Below are 20,316 nucleotides of genomic sequence, written 5' to 3'. Positions count from 1 at the left end.
ATTTTGAGGAACTTCCGAAAACGCACTTTTCTGAAGGATTAAAAAAACTTGAAAAGCGATTGGCCAAGTGTATAGAGCTCCAAGGAGATTATGTTGAAAAATTAAAAAAAATTGTTTTTATACTTCATTCTAAGGACTTATTGAACTACCCTCGTATGAAGAATTGGAAAAAAAGGAGAGGGAAAGGCAATTAATGAAAAGATGGGGGATGATTGAGAAATCTGAAAATAATTAGTAGTATAGGATGATAAAATCCTAATCTTTTCTAGTTGAAAATTCATCTATTTGATTGAAAACTTTTGTAGTCTATTGGAAATTAAACTATTTTGGTCAAGGATGAAAACATTCTGTTAAAAAGTATAATTATGGTTTCACTCAACTGTTTTTTATTTCAAATAAAATCATTTAAATAAGAATAATAATTTAAATTTAAATTTCTAGTGATTTTCTTCGCTCGAATTTACAAAAAATATAGTACTGAAATACCAAAAACGTGTAATGAGACAAAAATAAGATTCGAAAGTAAAAAAAAGTAATTTGATAAAATCGTTCATGTAAAATAAAATTTGATTTTTCGTTACAAGTTTTTAACTTTTCATCATTTTATAAAGAATGGTCTTGCTTTATTGATAAAATCATTAAAAACTAATAGCGAAAATATTAACAGATTATTAGATGAAAATTTTTATTTTAATATTGTTTGCACAACTCCTCCTAATATTTTTAAAAAATGTTTTACAGTGTTTTACAAAGAAACTTTACAATATTTTACAAAAAAGTTTCATAAACCAAAATTATTCATGAAAAAGTTTTCAGGTCACAAGGGCGTAGAGATAAATAATAATTATTATTTTTTTAACTTTAGTAGAGAATATTTTTAATGGAACAATTTTTTATTCGATAGTCCAATCTGGTAATTCGTAAACGTCACAAAATTGTTTTATTTGTATAATTTTCAAGGAAGTTTGATTAGCTTCTTTCTTGTTTTAAAACTTTTTCACTAAACTTTTCTAAACATTTTCTATGATTTTGTAGATATAGTAACAACGGAAATGATTTAAATATGATTTTGACTTTTTGGCGAATATGGAATTTTCTAAAATAAGTTTCGTTCCACTTTGAAGAAAGAGGTTTAAAGAAATCCTTGTTTAATTTCAGTATCATAATAATTCTTTTAAAAAATTCTTCGTTCAAAATCTGAATATAATATAATAATAAAATAATAATAACAATAATAATAATAATAGCAGGAAATGGCAAGATTTTTCAAATTATACATCGAGTTAAATTATACATATATTTTATTATTATAATTACCAATATAATTGAGGATAAGTGCCACGGGTAAGACGAAAATAGAATCAATCTTCATATTTTCTGAATTGAAGAATAACTAATTAATGTATTAATGAACAAATTATTGAAAGAAGTAACTCATCAATAATCTAGCGCTTTATTTGATTATAGATTACACATTTCTTGTAGTCGTGATCATAAATATCAGAAACGTCAAGGATCTCGTTCTCAGATGTTTGCATTTCATTGGTTTCAAGCTAAAACAATTTACGTGCTTCATTATCTCTTCTTATAAATAAAAATAAAAATTATTTTCCATAAATTTTGTTCTATCTTAAAAACTCCCTGTTTGCAAATTTAGATCATTATTTTTAACGGAAATTTTTCTGTCTCAGAGTTCTAAATTAGAATTGTTTTTCTCTACCATATTTGATATTATAATTAAAAAATATTATAACCCCCTTTTATCTAAAATTCAAGAAAAGAATGTTTCAAATTTAGGCAAATTCTTATTTGCAAAAAAAATAACTGATTTTGAAATTCAAAACTGGAACCGTATTTTTTCTGTTTTTAACAATAAAACTCAATATTGATTTCCAATATTACCTGTTCGATCTAAAGAAAAAACTACCGGTTGTATGAACAAATTTTAAGTATTCCGAGAATTTTATTTGTATTTTTAAATATATTATCTGTTCTTTAATTAAATTCATTTTTTTTAATTCCCTGTTCTAATGCAGGATTATTCATTATAATTTGTTAGGCAATTCCCTATTTGGAAGGGAAAATTACACAGGACCACAAAATAATTTTGAGAGTCTACTGGAATTCTAATAGCTAAAGGCAAGCCCCAAACCCACAAGCTTTAAATCAAAAAACCCACAAACCTCAAACCAAAAATCTCCAAACCCACAAACCCCCAAATCCACAAGCTCCATATCCACAAACGTACAAAGCCCAAACCAACATACTTAAATCCACGTACCCCAAACCCACAAAACTGATACTAAAAAACCCCAAACTCACAAGCTCCATATCCACGAACGTACAAACCCCAAACCCACAAGCTTCATATCCACAAACGTACAAACCCCAAACTCACAAACCCCAAACTAATGAAACTCAAACCCACAAACTTTAAAACCCCAATTCCAGAAGCTTGATATTCACAAACGTACAAACCCCATACTTAAAACCCACAAACCCTAAGCCCACAAGGTCCATATCCAAAAAAGTACAAACCCCAAACCAAAAATCCCGAATCCACGAAGTCCAAACCCTCAAACCCCAAAACCACAATCCCCTAACTCACATGCTCTATGTCCAAAAACGTACAAATCCCAAACCAACAAGCCCAAACTCATGAACCCTAAACCTACCAAACCCAAATTATACCAATTTCTCAATTGGTATTATAAGATGTGAGGTATTTGGGTTTGTGAAAGTGAGGTTGGTGGGTTTGGGGTTTGTACGCTTGTCGATATGGAGCTTGTGAGTTTGGGGTTTGTACGTTTGTGGATATGGAGCTTGTGTATTTAGAGTTTGTGGGTTTGGACCTTGTTGGTAGGGGGTTTGTGGGTTTTTTGACATGAAGCTTGTGGGTTTAGGGGTTGTGGTTTCAGGTTTGGGGTTTGTGGGTTCGGGGCTTCTTAGTTTGTGTATTTGAGGCTTGAACATTTGGGGTATGTAGGTTTGGAGATGAAATTTATGCAGAAATTCTAGGTTTTTAACCATTTTTTGAATTTTACTGCAAATCCTGACGTGTTGGCTCAATTCTTGCAAATGGATTCGTGTTCAGCGACCCCAAAAACATAAAGTATACCAATAAGAATCTCAGTACACTTCCATACCCATTGGGTGGTCATTGTTTTGATTATTGACGCAAATTACTGTTTAAAACTCGGGTACTTCGAATACAAATTATAATCATTCACAAAAATTTCCCAATCGAAAGTAAAAATTATAATTCTTTACTTAAATTCTCTAACCCAATTAAAAAAAATCTACTTCTCTACTATGTACTACAATATATTGACAAAAGAGATTGTCATTTAAAACACTTGTGATTTTTAGCATAATTATGTTTTTTTCCGCCCAATGTAATTTCTATGATAAGAATAAGTAATTTACCGAAAAATTATGATTAGCGCCACAAACTCTCAAGCCCTGATTTTTCACTTATAATTTTTTTTTGAAAACTATATAACAGACTAATAGGGGTGCTATTTAGACAATAATTTAAAATTCACGTAAGCGATTTTGTTCTCATGGGAAATATGTGTTAAACTTCAAGGGGCTTGCGAAACCTCTAAATATAATTTAAAAAAAAAACTAATTTTTTGGAAGGAGAAGTCGAAAAAATTACAGGGTGATATTACAAAAAAATCTGAACTAAAAATGTATCATTTATTTGGCTTCGATTAATTAAAGTTTCACGAGCTCGCATTATAAAAGTGTGTTTGACAAAATTATAATTCTTAATAGTCTGATAGATTTCAAATTATTGTGTTTTAATTTATTTTTTTTATTTTTCGGGTTCTTCCTAGACTACAAAAATTCTGAAAGTTCTTTATGAATGCATTTAAGGAAATAATTTACATTGGTTAGATCCTTGTTTACAAAAAGTATTTTTTAAATACACCAGAAAATCTAAGGTATACCAATTCTTACGCGCCTTTTTTATAAAATTCCGAAAATTCAAACATTGTCGCTCAAATTTGATAATATTATTTGGAATTATTCGCCTGATATCAAGAAGCTGATATCAATTTGTTTAAATTATTTAATTTCAATGCAGAAAAAATAAGTGAGATAAGGTAACCGGACCAAGGATTTTGGATTTTCGAATCTGACTTTGTATCTGCTAAAAATCAAGCCAAGCCACGAATCTCTTATTTTCAAATTCACAAATATTACCTCTCCACGATTTATTATTTGTTATAATAGATCAGGAATAATGTAATTTTGTGATCTTAGTTCAGCTCAATTTAGTAGGATTTTTTGTAATATTATGAATTTTACGAATTTTACAAATTTTAAGTTAAAATTGTATAGATTTCCCGAAGAGTTTAACGGAAGATTTAGTCCGTATAGAAAACAAAATTGTTTTGAAAATAAAAACTATTGAAAGCTCTGAAGCTCACTATACAGCGGTTAAAATGATATAGTGTATGATATATTATCATTTGTTCTTTATACTGCTTTGTATTTGATATATTTTTTACAAATATTGGTAACACGGAGATACAATTTAAAAAAAGAGCCAGAATAAGTTCCCTTATTGATATATTGCAATGCTGTTGTTTTACGTGTTCCTGAATTTCAAATTAGACATTTTTTCTCAGGGATCAGTGGTAACGCTGCTCAGAGCCTCCTAATCGCCTTTATTTGGCGCAATTCTAAGCAAGTCGTGTATTTCGACGTTATTCAAAAATTTAGTTTGCAAAAAAATAATTGAACCAGGTGGAAATCTCGTTATCCAGGTGGAAATGTCGTTAAATTTGAGCACGAAAAACTAGAACTAGGACTATAACTAGAATGCAAAAAAAATACCGAAAATTATAACTTTTGTAAATTTTTCCGGCGAACATTGTTTTTTCATAAATATCGGAAACATATTTTATTTCAGCCTACGTACATGATTAATGGACAGTGAAATTCACAAACGGACACTTTAATAATTTTGACTCTGACAAATATTAAAATCATAATTCAGTAATTTAATTTTGTATAGAAAAAATTCTGTTTATTTATCAAGACCTACACTTCTTGTCTGGAGACTAGTTCATCTTGACTGATCCTAATACTAACAATAAAACGTCTTGCCTTAACAGATGATGGACGAACGCTTTTTCTAACTGCTCGTGCAAATAACAATCAAAACTTCAAAGCAAAAAAAGTTCCAAGAGCGATTCAAAAAGATTGCACTCGCAGAGCACCCGAAAATAGGTGGATGAATTATCTCAAGGATATCTTGCTGGACTGCTATAATAGCAGCATTATCCCAGTTCACAAATGCTTCAAGGGACGTAGGTACACTTTGTTGGGCCAGAAACATCCAAAGCTTCATCACATTTCGCGAAAGCCTTTGCGGAGTCAAGCTGCCCATTTCTCAAAAGCTGGATATAACCGCTTGTTTAACGGCTGCATGAAAATATCACATATCAAGAAGAAGCGAAATTAAGTCCAACCGTGAAAAGCAGAGATCCCCTGAAAGATGATAGCGGGCCGAAGATCTGACTTAATTGTAAGCCGCCCATCTCGAGAGTATCTCGGAGGAGTCAGACCTCCGGAGCATTAATGGTTGAGTTTATGTTGTGATGAGAGCTTTTGCTGATTTAAATCGACTGCTTAAACCGTCGATAAATCAGTAGAGCAACAAACGCTTCCAAAAACGGAAGCAAGAAGAAGAGTACAGAATTGGGAAGGACGTGTCGGGGATAATCAACACAATTTCGACGAGGTAGGGGATTTTCACAGACTCCACCATTAAAACTGAAGGAAGACACATTACTCATGGAGAAAAAGGTCTGGTTGGGCCAGACAGAAGTTTCGTTACTCCTACTCAATGTCTCGTAAGCAGTCTAGTAGATTTTACCGATCCATCGTGTTATTTCAAATAGTTGCGAGAAGCGACGTGTTTTCGTTCTTGCTTCTATTTCCGCGTATTAGAATAAGTAACTTCCGTGACGACACAGTGGATAATCTGTTGAACTTGTGGAAACTTTTCTCCTACAAGGCTATATTGCAAGGAAAGTTAACTTTGTTTTTCTTTAGTGTCATCGCCATGTTGTTTTGCAGATGATGCTTCAGTCCGTGTGATTTTTTCGACAAATATGAAATCATACTTTTGACCAGTGTTTAATAAACGATCTTTACTTTTATTGTATTTTAACTCGACTGTCAGGCGCATTTAACTGGACAGCGTGTTGGTTCATATTTTATTAGACTGTCTAGTACGGCTAACCAGAATCCTTGTTAACCCAACTAGACATTTTTCTCCATGCTTGTTCGAATAGGAGCACCAGCCGGTCCCTTTATTGTAAAAAAGGAAATTTTACTTTATTCCAAAAATATAGAACAAAAATAAGAAGGATCCAAAACAGCAAAAGAAAAAGGATAAGGAGGATCAGGGATCTCGAGAATGGTTCTTCAAATCACAACGGCCAAATTTATATTAAAAGAACTAATGAAACGGTATCTACTCAGCTACAAATTGACATTATGGTAAGGTTTGGACATTAGTATAAACCTTCCCGACAAATCATACACCATGGCATAGTTACAACAACTCGGCAACTACCGATTACGATTATAAAACTGACAAAACCGACTCTACTGCAACCCCGTGTTTGATAGCAAGAAATCCTGACATGTATTCTCCAAATAGAACAAATACCAAACGAATTTTTTTGCAATTTTAACAATTTACTCTGTGTAACAATTGTTTATAAGTTTCACATTAACAATTTTCCGAAAATCGTCAAAAAAGTTATGTTTTCGCGAGACTCCGCGTTGTTCTTTGAAAAATCTGACTCCAAATATAAAATCAGCGACCACAAAAATATATGAATACTAAGTTTCATGCGAATCTAATCACAATTTTTAAAAAATCTCCGCCATTTTTGGTAAAATCTGACTTCTAATTTGGATTCCGCGACCCTAAAAATCTACGTACACCAAGCTTCATACAAATCTGATCACAATTTCGAAAAATTGTCCGCCATTTTGTAGCTGCCATTTTTTTAGGAAAATCGTACTTCAAATTTGAAATCAGCGACCCTAAAAACACCTAAGTGGGATATTTCAGCGGCGAAAAATTGAGTCTACAGATTTTGACCAACTTTTTGGGCGTTTCAAATCACTGTGTGTGGGTAGAAAACTACCTACTCACAAACTAGTCCTTGGATACTTGCAAAGTAGGCTACTGCTTCACGTGGTGGGCCTAGTACGACCATCTCAATTATAACATTAAAGGAAAAAAGAATTCTCTGGCCAGGAATGCCAGGAAACCAGGTTCTGCTAATTATTCTGTAGGCATCCTTTGACTGGCAGCCTTTGATTTTTCTCATTCTATGGTCTCTCTAGTCAGTCCGTCATACATGCCTTCTGAACTTTTTGGCACCCTTAAGGAAATGTTTGGGAATATTTGAAAAGACAATTATTGATTTAAAGCTGAATAATATACTTAAAATAAAATATGCAGCTAAAAGCTAGTTAGAATATATAAAGGTGAAAGAACAATTGCAGGATTCCACTATTAGCCACTGCCGTATATAAGAATGAGATACAGTTGATTGAATTTATGTGCGATATGATCATTAAAAGGGCTGAGCCACTGTGTCCACGTGACCCCTTTCCAACTCGCCGTTTGTGTCCAGCTATCACTATTATTGCTGATCCACTTTGTCCACGTGACCCCTTTCCAACTCCCCATTTATATCAAGCCATCACTATTATTGCTGAGCCACTGTGTCCACGTGACCCCTTTCCAACTCGTTTGTTTCCAGCTATCACTATTATTGCTGATTCACTGTGTCCACGTGACCCCTCTCCAACTCCCCGTTTGTATCCAGCTATCACTATTATTGCTGAGCCACTGGGTACACGTGACCCCTTTCCAAGTCCCCGTTTATGTTCAGCTATCACTATAATTGCTGAGCCACTGTATCCACGTGACCCCTTTCCAACTCGTTTGTGTCTAGCTATCACTATTATTGCTGATCCACTGTGCCCACGTGACCCCTCTCCAACTCCCCGTTTGTGTCCAGCTATCACTATTATTGCTGTCAGAATGCTACAGACTGGAAATTTCGTCTTATCGTAGATTGAAACCTGTATTGTCGAATTATTATTCAAAAATAAACGTAATTGAAGTATAAAATATATTAAATTCAGAAAATGACTGATCCTTAACAATCAAGGCTAGAGCACTCAAGAAAATAGTTGCCAAATGCTTGAATAGTCACGAATATAAATTTGGTTTATAATACAATGAAACTCTCAGCACAAAACACATGTAATAAGAATAAACAGAATCGTTATCTTTTTTAAGGATCGGAAGAAATACAGCTTTAAGAAATAATAAAATGTTATAAACTTATGTCCGATTGGTATTGAAACAAAAAATTATCAGAATACGAATAAGTCATCACTTTTTTTATTTACACCCCATCAGTGATTACATTGTATGCTTAACCATTCTTGTTTTTAGGCCACGAACAATATTGCATTTTATTTCATTTTTCCTTCGTTATATTATATCCTAAATTAAAACCATCTAAAACCTTTACTTTAAAATTCTCTAAAATTGGATGACGCTTGCCTATAGGAGATTCCTCGGTTTCTTTTAAGGTCATATCTGCAATTGCACCACTGTACATGTTTAACTTTACCCGTTTTTCAGTCTGATATCCACTGTGAAATTTTATTGTATATATTCCGTAAAGAATTGTATTATTTATCCCAAAAATTGCAATAGTATCACCATTCGATTTTGCTAATACAGTTTGTTCTTCGGTTGGAATCGGCCTAGGAAGATAATTTTCTTCTCTGAACATAATTGGTTTATCGAAAGGAAAAGTGTACCTTCGAACTTCAAATTGCGTTTTAGGATTGATGTTTGGAATAAGTCGAACAAATTTAAGTTGCGCAAGTTCAAATCCAAGTGCGCGAAAAGAAGAATTCGTCGCAGGTGGAGACCTGGACCTGTTACGCAAAGGTGCTTCTTGAGAATTTCCTATGTCAGGAGAAGACGTTTTGAAGCGAGGAATACCAGGAATAGGGGCGCCATTTGGTAGACAATCGAACTGTGCACTGAACTCTGTAGCAAGAAACAAATGATTATATTTTTTTTAAAGAGACAATTGCATTTTGGTGAACTGGAAACTGGATTTATGCACGGTTTCAGACATGGCCGACCGTGGCCTTTGCCATGAATCCAAGGACTGTATTTAGCTGCCTATAGATTTATGTATTTAGGGTGGTAATGTAAGTGAAAATGCAGATATCTGTTAAAAAGCAATAGCTTCCGGTAACAAACCTAACTATTTGTTTGAAAGTGGGAATTCTTTGTTCGAACACAATTTTTTAAAAATGAAAATTCAATTAGTTGGCGTAAAGTTAAAGTTACGCCAAAACGTTTCACTCAAATTAAGGTAATTATTAATTTAAGTTACTATTTGTTTAAGCAATTAATTATTGTTTGTAACTATATTCTCTTTTAAGATTAACGAGTTGAAACTTCAGTTAATCTATAATTTTTTCTTTCTTTTTTTTAATTATCAACAAATAGTAATTAAACTTTTAACGTTTTTTCATTACAATTTTTCTAACCTTTAAAAATTCTCACCAAAATTATTTCTACATGAATTATATAATCATAGGAAACTAATGAGCATAAATACTAACAAATTATTCTGTTGGCATTTGGGCTATATTTTTTCCTCTTGAGAAAATGGGAAAATTGTAAAAGGAGCCGACTGGTCTCAAAAATGCAGAAAGGTTAACCAAGTTGATGGAAATCATTCGAATACTCGTTTAAATTTTCGGAACGAAAAGACACTTCGCTTTTTTATATTGTTTGAACAACTTCTTTTAAAAGATTTTTAAAAATAAGGGATACATAAAAACTAATAGCGCTATTCGATTCTGTCCCTAAAAATTGCATTGTAGGTACTCAATGGCTTTTCAATATCTTTTATTGAATCAATTAATCAATGAAAAAATATTCAGAACAAAAAAGAAAAGACTGTTCCAGAAGAGAATTTATTCTTGTGATCTTTGAAATCTTTTGAAATCTCTTAGAATTCTCAAAAATCATTCGAAATCTTCAAAATCTTTTGAACTCTTCCAGTTGACCGGAAGAGCTAGAAAATATACCTGGAATTATAGACATATTTTATAGTTATATTTACCAAAGAAGTTGATCACAGTGATCCATAATAAGACAAGTGTATAGGCAACTCTCATCTTTTCTAATTCGAGGAATAACTAATTATTGTTTTCATGAATATTTTAAGTAAAAATGTAAATCATGAATAATCTGGTACTTTATACAATCATGTAATGGAAATATTTTATCGGTTTTATCTTAAAGATTACAGGCATTAGGCTTGTCCTTATCAGTTATTCTCGTCTTATTAGAGACGGTTTCAAGGAAAGAAATGTGCTAGTGGAATTCTCTGCATTTGACTAAGGATTAAAATTATTTTGTCAGATTTTTGTGTAACCCAAAAATCCTCTGTTTCAAATCAGACTGATATTATTTACAATACTTCCTATGACAAAACAGAAAAATAGTAGTTATCTTTTTCTGAAATTTGGAAGATAAAAGATTATTTTACAAGGGTTCCCATGAAACCTTATAAATTACATTTAGCAGAAAAAAATTATAATTCTTTGCAGGAATTTGTTTGATATTTAATTATTGTATTTCCCCTTTAAAAATCAATCTAATTTTTAAAATCCCTGTTCCAAATTGGAAGTATAGTTACTTTAAAAAATTTCTATTATAATTTAGGAATATAGTAACTTCCTCTTCCCTGTTTTCAAAATCAGAATTCAAATTCATTTCGAAAATCTCCGTTGCATGCCAAAAACGCACCGTTCCAAATCAAATTATAATTATTCACAGAAGTTCCCTGTCCCGAAGTGAAAATTCTATTTCTGTATAATAAGTGCCTGTCGCAAACTCAATAATTTCATTTTTGCCAAGTTTTCATGTATAAAAATACAATTTTTCACATCTAATTATTCTGAAAGTCCAAAGTATTGATCCAACCTAAAACGGCGGTCAATTTCACATTAAAAAAGGTAATTTCTGCATTTTTCATTACAAAATGTCTTTAGTTCCAGTCTTCGGACACAAGTGGCGTTCCGACTCTCAAATGGGTCGATCTGCGAAGGCGCTACTCTAAAATTCATTTGTTACTTTAAGCTGGAAGTAGGAACATTGCTTCGAAAGGCTTAATAAAAGGAAAGAGAATTGTAGTTACTAGTGGAAGCTTCTAATGTGTCCCCTAAGGGTTTACATTTTTCTTACACCTTCTCTATTCCTTTACACACCCTCCACACACTTACTTGGTGGTGGAAGGGGGACCTACAGTTTAAGGTGGGTTCCGAACCACCAAGAGCAACAGCCTTAAGTACTTAGAGAAAACGTTTTTCTCTAGAGGTACCGGTCCCACGAATCTCCGGAGATGAACAACTCCCTTGCTAGGCTAGTGTTCACCGCATGGGCCACCGAGACTCTTCCAGAGTGCTAGGCGGGAATCGAACCCGCAAGCCGAAGGAGTGGGTCCAAAGCCTACGCTTTAGCCCCCACGACCATCGTCCCACTAATTGTAGTTAAATACCATTTGAATCACAATAAGAGGAGGAACAAGATAGCGTCCGACGTTGCGAGGTAGGCCTATTTAATTATATTTGTTTTGAATTAGGATATATAGTAGCATTTTAAAGTAATGTGCCAAACTGGTAGGCACATGTCGTTGACGATTTTTATTTGCCTACTCGTTGACGGGTTTCTCACCCATTTATTTCTTATTTGAGCAAATAACAACGTGTTAATTAATCTTCGTGGTCACGCTGACATCACCAACTCAGAAATGAAACTAAAACCGCGTCCATTGGGTCATAGCCGTCACAGCCACTTTGGAACATATGCTGGAAATAATAAAAAATTATTGGGACGTTAATAAATGAATGTAATGCTCTACATTGAATCAGAGGTGTATTTTCTGTGTATGTTTTACATACCACTTTTTTGCTTCACTACTTACCCCACCACGCCGCTAGAGCTGCCGAGCACAAGTTAACCATATCGTGGGCTTAATGAAATATTTAAAACCATAAATTTTGGTAGTTTTTCGTTGAAAAACCTGTTGCACTTCAGACATGTTTCAGACTCAAAATGTAGCGATTGTATGCTCCAACTCCGCATTTGACTCTAACGCAACTAACGCACTAAGGGTACTGCCCTCATGATATTGGTTACGAATAAATGAGCAACGCCTCTTCTTTGGTTCTGTATATCAGTGTACATTTTTTAGGCTCATCTAATAAGGTTTCCGACTATTGAAAGTTTTTCTCTGGATCTATTGTCTCACGCTGCCACTTTTGTTAAAGTTGACCTTGTGAAATGTTGTCCTATAGTACTTTAGATAGAGCATTTTATGTACATATTTCGCATTTCATCATTAATTTACAACTAGAGAATTAACGATTCACGGTTTTGGGAAGGCATCCAGCTTACAGGAAACACAGAATTAATTTAATACAAAAAAATAATATAATGATAATCATGGGAGTGGCGATCCCGTCGCTTGAGAGATACATCTATTACAGTCAGCCACGTGGCATTGGGTTAAATCCATAATGCAATGAATTATACGATTACGTCACTAGTATTGTGTAGTTCCACTTAGAATAGGCCTCTCTTGTATGAAGATAATGGATAAGTTGCAAGTTGCAATAGGACCGAAGTGAGGGTACGACCAGGCAATGGCGGACAAGAATTGTCATAAAATCTGACAAAAACGAACTGTCTACTAGCCATGTTACATGTAAGAGGGGGATCTTCCAAAGAGACTCTCTAAGTTCGATAATTCTCTGCATCTTCCTCTTGCCTTTATCTAGTGAGCTCCGATGAAAAAGTTCTGGGTGCAGATGTGGCCCCCCAAATAGAACAGAATTTGAGGTCAACCACCTTTTATAAATGGACTGCATTAAACTCTTTAACTCTTTAAAACAGGACATAAGATGCTTGTGACGGCTTTAAATAGGTACTATAAAGTAATTGGCATGAGCTTTGAACTCGACCATTTACATTTACCACTTATATGGACCTGCGTCCATTTACACTATGGAAGACTACAATATACATCATCTTATGACGAGCAGGATCTTCAACTCATACGTGGAAATACCGTTAAACATCTTTCCAATAGAAGAACATATGCATATCTTGGAATACTTCAAGCGGAAACCCAAGCTGTACGTATGTTAAAAGCGGACCTTTAAGAAAGCTATTGCCAGATTATCTGCAAAATTTTGGCTTTCGAGTTATCTGGGAAGAATAAGATCACGGCGATTAATATTCTGGCCATTCCTACACTGCTATACGTATTTGGTGCACTAAAATGGAACGTCGGTGAGTTGACGCAATTTGACCGAAGCACACGCTAGATGATGACAATTCATTAAAGTCATCATTCTTGATCTTCCGTACCTCATACATACTCGTACCTTTATTGAGAACAGTGGGTAAGAGGCTTGCCGAGCTCAGAGTGTTTTCTCGATGAACGGTTCTATATAGAGCCTGCTAAGTTCTAAAAAGCACATATTCTCTAATGCAACTGGTACATCAACATAAAGCCGTCAATATTGAAAAGCTTCTTTACTGTGCCGCATGTAGGGTCACAGAAGAGATTGATCTCTTACTTAATTCCAGAGACACTACATGTGGCCTAGCGTCTCTGACACCTTAGATGCTCAAAATGTGTGTACAGTAGGAAGAAATTTTTGTTACTACAGGAGCATTCTGGCAAGTCCGTTCATCGTTAATTGAACAGCATTATACGTATAGCAGAGCTATCGATGGTTCTGTCCAACATTTTTCTCAAATATGCTGGATTAAGATCGAAGACTAAGCGATACACAATGTAGCTCTAAAAGTGTAACTGTTCTAAAAAGCCTGATATTGTCCTCCAAGATTTAAAGACCCAGATAATTTACGTGATAGGATTCTTGGCACCAGCCGATAGTGATATCACGGCAAAGAAGATAGCAAAATGCCAGCTTGTCAGCGTCAGACTCAGTTTTTTTGCGACAGGAATGTCTCGGCGGGATGGCCTTTTGCCGAAAAGTTTTTAGCGAATTTCCCCGAGGTGAGAACAGTAAAGGAAAAAGACCTTAAAAATCTAAGGCGTCAATGTATAAAGATCAAATGAATAAGATCTGATGTTGAGACTGCATTCTACTAGCAACAACAGAGTGCGCAGTCAAACAGACGATCAACTAAAAGCAGGAAATAAATAGAGACGTTATCAAATGTGACTTTCGGGAAAAGACACGGGAAGGACACGTTTAGGGCAAAGAATATCATCTTTTCGTCAGTCTTCATTTCAAGCTGGCTCATAGAGTGACTAAACAACATTTGGTTGCTCAATTAAAAGTCATTAGGCAACGCCACCTCATACCAGATGTCGAGATAAGTAACATTAAAAAACAGATGCCACAACAACTAGCAGCACCTGTAGCACATACCGCAGATGCGCCGGAAGAGGAGCCCACCCCTGCTTCTAATAAACTTCGAAGATTACGAACGATCATTGAGAATAAGAACTGTAAAATACCGTTTGCTCAATATTAATTACATTTATCTGACATATTTTGTTGTTTATAATTATAATGCTGTTGTTTATCAGCTGCACTTCGCAGGATTTAGTTTCATCTAGGAGATAACTAAGATTTTGTCTTTTATGAATTTTAGTAATTCCAAGTAATTTACAGTAACTAAGGTCACTGTCTGACGTAGGGATGTAAAGAGTTTTTTGATCGTTGATCATTACATAATTTTCATTTGGGATTGCGGTGATAAAATTACCCCCTTCCATAATGGTATCGGAATTAGGTGATTCATTTTGTAGATTTCTTTTTTTTTTAATTGGCATTTCAATTGAGTAAAAAAATTTACTTTTCATCAATAAAACAGTTATTTCAGCAAAATTAATCAAGTATTAATGATGTTCCTCTACTAACTGAATGCCATTCTTTTCATTGTTTATTTCTTAAAATTGTTTAAACCCCTCTATAAATGTAGTTGGAGGTTAAGTTTGGGAATTTAATATTTCCTGTTTATCGTCATTTATTGCATGGATAAATAACGATATGTCTTCACTTAAGTCTGATATAACGACGGTCATGATTATGATCTGATTAATCATTACTATGTTTTCGATATTTTCATTAGTCTTATTGGCTAACTTGTTATAATGATCTATAATGTTTTTATCTTTTGAAAACAAGGAATCTGCATCATGTGCGGCCGAAATTAAAATATTCCTAATTACTTTAGTTGGATTTTTTAGTGAGAATTTTAACATTTTTTGGGGGAATACAGTTGATAGTGTTCTTTCAAATGGTGTTCCGAAAAGTGTCTTGGATATGCTTCCAATAAAATTAAAAGCTCCCCTTTTATACCGATTCTTTCCTGATAACTGATTGAGTAACAATCTTCGAATAATTAGTCTGTTAATTCGGGATTTTTAGATTTCCAATTCAAATTGATCTAAACATTGATTACATCGTTTGGAGACGGATCTATACAAGAGATTGAGTTGTTCGTAACTTTTGACAATGCTGTGTGTGTCGGCGGACGAAATGAGTCGCCATGTAGTGTGATAGATTTTTGCTGTAATAAGGTCCTCGACGAATATAGTGGATCCGTCGAGTGAAGTGAGGATCACGTTAGCAGATGTGATCGAGAGAAATTATAGCAGTATCCAAGTGAAATTCATTCTGAAAAGAACATAAGATAAGCCGATGAAGCTGTTGGTAGAAGGGCTTCAATCTATTAGCATGTTTAGTGTAATGCTGATTATCGTATAATATTTCATAATCAGAGGAACGGACGCGTTTGCATATGGTGTAGGGTCCAAGCCTGCGGTATTAAATACTATGCATAGTAGATTCAAGTTTTGGTCCCATTCCGTCTCTTTACCGGCCATTGATGTCTTTAATAAATGTTTAATTGTTCCATGAGTTCTTTTGAGGGCTCCATTACTTTGCGGCTAGAAAGCAGTTGTTTTGATGTACTTGATTCTAAGAACATTTTCAAATTCTTGAACCAATTCCGATACAAAGTTAGCACCCTGGTCAGTTAAGATGTGCTTTGGAACAGAAAATATGTGAATGTAATGATCTAGTAGATTTGTTAATATGCTTTCACTCGTCATTTCCCATTGTGCTATAAGAATTATGTACTTCTTGAGCACATCTTGAATGGATAGAATATATTTGTTTTCGCTCATTGTTTCCGGTAATGGGCTAACTATGTCCATCGTGATTTTCTCACGCGGCTGCGTCGGCATTTCCGGAATGACTTCTTTAACCTTGCGACGAATTCGGGTTAGTTTTTCGGGTTGACATGCTTGACATTTTTTAACGACTTCAATTACGTCTCAGGTTCCAGGTTTTGTTTCTGGTGAAATCTTTAATTTTTATGTAGAGGGTTTAAGATTTCGCAATCTTTCAGAAATTGGTTTATTATCTTCATCTGATGATGATAGTGTATCAATCTCGTCAACTTCTTGGGATTCATCTTCCTGGGTGATGTTGGCACAAATCCTTCAAAAGTTAGCGTGGCTACAACATTCAGGTAACCATACATACAGCCATACAAACAGACATGCATATAGACATACAGACAGACATACAGACAAACATACATACAGACAGACATCGATAAAATGTTATGATTTTCGGATTCTGCGCGTGCCGAAATGTAAAGATCCGTTAAAAACCAGTGATCTAAAATTTAAACAATTACATTACACTCTTATTAATGAGAATGTAAAAATGTCAAGCTATCTTGCATTCCAAGAGTTTCAATATGTTTCCTTTCCGAAGAAAAGTAGAATGCAAGAAAAACTTGCAATAAGACTCATAGATTTTGAAATTCAATACCTCATCAAAACAGGTTGTTTTTTTATGCTTCAAAAATTAACCTCAAAACTCGAAATGAGCTTTTTGCGACAATCGACACTGTGTAAGAGATTCGAAAAGATACCATTTTCTTGACATTTCCCATAAAAAGGCATAATTTAGGGATTATTAGTTTTTTAAATGATTTCCAATGGTCTTTAAATGAAAATATTAATTTAAAAAGTACTAAATTTTCAACAACAAAAAAGTTACTCGCAGTATTCGTTAATTGGATCATCAATTTCAGGAAAATCTCAATTCAAATTATTTATAAGGGGAAGAAATTAAACATGTAAGATTTATTTTAACACTTTGAAAGTATGCTAAATAAAAAATATTACCTGTAACCTTCATAAACGGTATCATTTATTCAAAAAATAATACATTTATATAATAATAATACTTTTTTTTTGCAAAATCGTTAAAATCTTTTTAATCTATCCGTAATCTTTGCGAAAAATTATAAATCTTTGCGAAATCTTTGACATCTTTAGGAAACCATAAAAACCTTTGAAAATATTTTGTTATTATTTCTGAAATTTTTTTAATCTTTGCTAAATTATGGGCAATTAATTCATGCATTTGTGAAATCTTTCAAATTTATCGAAAATTTTTATTAAATCTTTACGAAATATTTTAAACCTTTTGAAATATTTAAGAATATTTGTAAAAATTATTAAATTCTTTCGAAAATCTTTACGAAATATTTGAAATGTTTTTAAAATATTTTATAATATTTGTAAAATTATTAAATTCCTTGTAAAATCTTTTAAATCCTTTTAAATACTTTGATATCTACGTCAAATTTCAAATCTTTGTAAAATTTTAAAAAATCTTTGGAATTTGGGAAAAACTTTTAAAATATTTGTTTATGTTTGTGAAATTACTGTAATCTTTGTAAAATCACTGATTTCTCTGTAAAAACTTTTTAATCTATCAGAAATGTTTGCGAAATATTTGTCATCTTTGAACATGTTTCCAGAACATTTTAAATAATTTCGAAATATTTGTGAAATTATTAAAATCGTTGCGAGATTATTGAAATCTTTGTAATATATTTGAAATATTTTAGAAATTTTTATGAAATAATTGAAGTATTTGTGAAATCTTTGGAAAACCATTGAATCCTTTGTAAAATCTTTTAAACCTATCCATAATAATTGAAAACTTTGTGAAATCTTTGAAATCTTTAAGAAATCATTAGACTCTTTGTCAAATCTTTTTGAAATCCTTAAACATTTTTGCGAAATATTAGGTAACATTTGTGAAATTATTGAAATCTTTGTGAAATCTTTGTCAATATGAATTTTATACCCCTTGTGTTGTGCCCGGAAAGTGACCCAAAAAATAAAAAATTGCATTATTTTTTAAATAAATTATAACGTTCATGAAGATGAACAATGAAATTTTTTAGTTAACATATTTTTTAATTGTTGAAACAAACTCGTTGTGTGCTTGTCGCCTGCACAGACAAAATTTTTACTTGTATGTTCATTTGAATTGAGTCCTTTTGACCGATTTAGTTAAAGAAATCTTCAAAGACAAAAATAACGAAATAATATGAAAATGGGAAATAGTGTAATAAAAAATCTGTGATTCAGAGAACTCGGCCATACGTTTGCTTGTACAAATTGTTGCAAGATACACATTATTGTATTTCCGCATCTTTAGACAGCTCTGAGTAACTGCAATTTACATGTCAAAACAACTTTGATTTTCAGTTAGTAAAATTGTCGATTTTTTCATCAAAAGTAATAATAAGCTTAATTCAATTTGTAATCAGAATATGGGTTATTATTTATTTATGTAAACTATTGTATTTTGCTTTTTTGATTATTGTTTTTCATTCGGGACGAGTCTTGATCAAATAATAATCCAAATCTGGGCACGGTTAGGGACCCTGTAGTGAGAGACCCGCTAAAGGCTATGTGGAGGGGGGAGTTGGGACGAAATTTGGAGCCAGCGGTAGAAGGCGCGATGTATTTAAACAGCAACAAACACGACAAACACTAAGGGGCTGTCCATTACTTACGTAAGGCAATTTAAAGCAATTTTGCCCCCCCCCCTCAATAAGACAACATAAGATCCTAATAATAACCCCCCTCTAACTTACGTAAGATTTCTACCATAAATTCTAAAAAAAGTACAACTGGTTTTTTTTAGGCCTATTTATTCAAATAACAGTCCGGCACAGTGTTCATTTTACAATCCAGTAATTATCACAACAAATTTTGTGAAATAAAATTTATTTTATTGTATATAAATAATATTAACTGAATGATCATCAATAGTTATAACAGAGTGCTGTTCAATTATTTTTTTTATTCACTTTCAGCGTTGTTTTCTGTGAATGGATTTGCAATCCAATCTTCAATAGAATTAATGATAGGTATTCCTGTGGGCTCTGCACTCATACTTTGATTTAAAATATTTTCAGCAAACTCAAAGTCTGTAAAATCTGTTTGTACATCAATGTTGTCGATCCATTCGACTACTGTTTCCCCTGTTTCTTCTTGAACCACACACAAAACTTCATCTTTGCGTTTGGCTAACATTGAGGTAATTTTAGATTTCTTTTTTTGCCAACGAACAGTGTGCTGAAGCATCCTCATGTGAACTGTAGCTGCTTTTTTCGAAGCAAAATATAAGCCACATGTCTTACAACATCTATCCTTTAATTGTAACCGCACGCTTGGACAAAACAAGTCGTATGGCATCTGAATGAAATTATGTTGGATAGGCTCTTCATATGCTAATCTTTGGAAAAATGGTAAAAAAATTACGTCTTGACTCTTTTTGGTACTTTCCTCAATAGAGCATATATTTATTTTGCCAGTCTTGTAAGAGATTGGACAAGGAGCTGGGATGAATCTATCTGGTAAAAACGAAAGAATAGTACTTCGAAATTCACCACAACATGCATTTTCCTTACATTTTACGATCTAAAAAACATATATTTGAAATTGAAATTTGTTTTGGAAATTTTTAATAAAATTTGTTTTCCAGAGAAATCTTTGCCATAAAATGACTTTGCCGAAAGAAATGGAATTTAATATTAGCTATGAATTACCTGTAAAAAGTATTGTGATTCTCTCACGTGAATAGCGTGCCAATTGGCATCCACGTCATCGAGTATTTCAAAATCACTATCGGGATTTATGTATTCTGCGATGACTGCATATGAGTCAACAATCACACCACCCCAAACTTCTGCGCGATTATATGCGCTTCGACCAGGTGCATTAGTTATGATGAAAAGAGCATCTAAATCATTTTGTTTGAAATGTTCGATTGCGTAAGCAATCGTTTTTGGGT

Source organism: Belonocnema kinseyi, chromosome 4 (genome assembly GCF_010883055.1).
Source record: "Belonocnema kinseyi isolate 2016_QV_RU_SX_M_011 chromosome 4, B_treatae_v1, whole genome shotgun sequence".
In the NCBI taxonomy this organism is placed as follows: domain Eukaryota; kingdom Metazoa; phylum Arthropoda; class Insecta; order Hymenoptera; family Cynipidae; genus Belonocnema; species Belonocnema kinseyi.
This window is presented reverse-complemented; position numbering follows the sequence as displayed.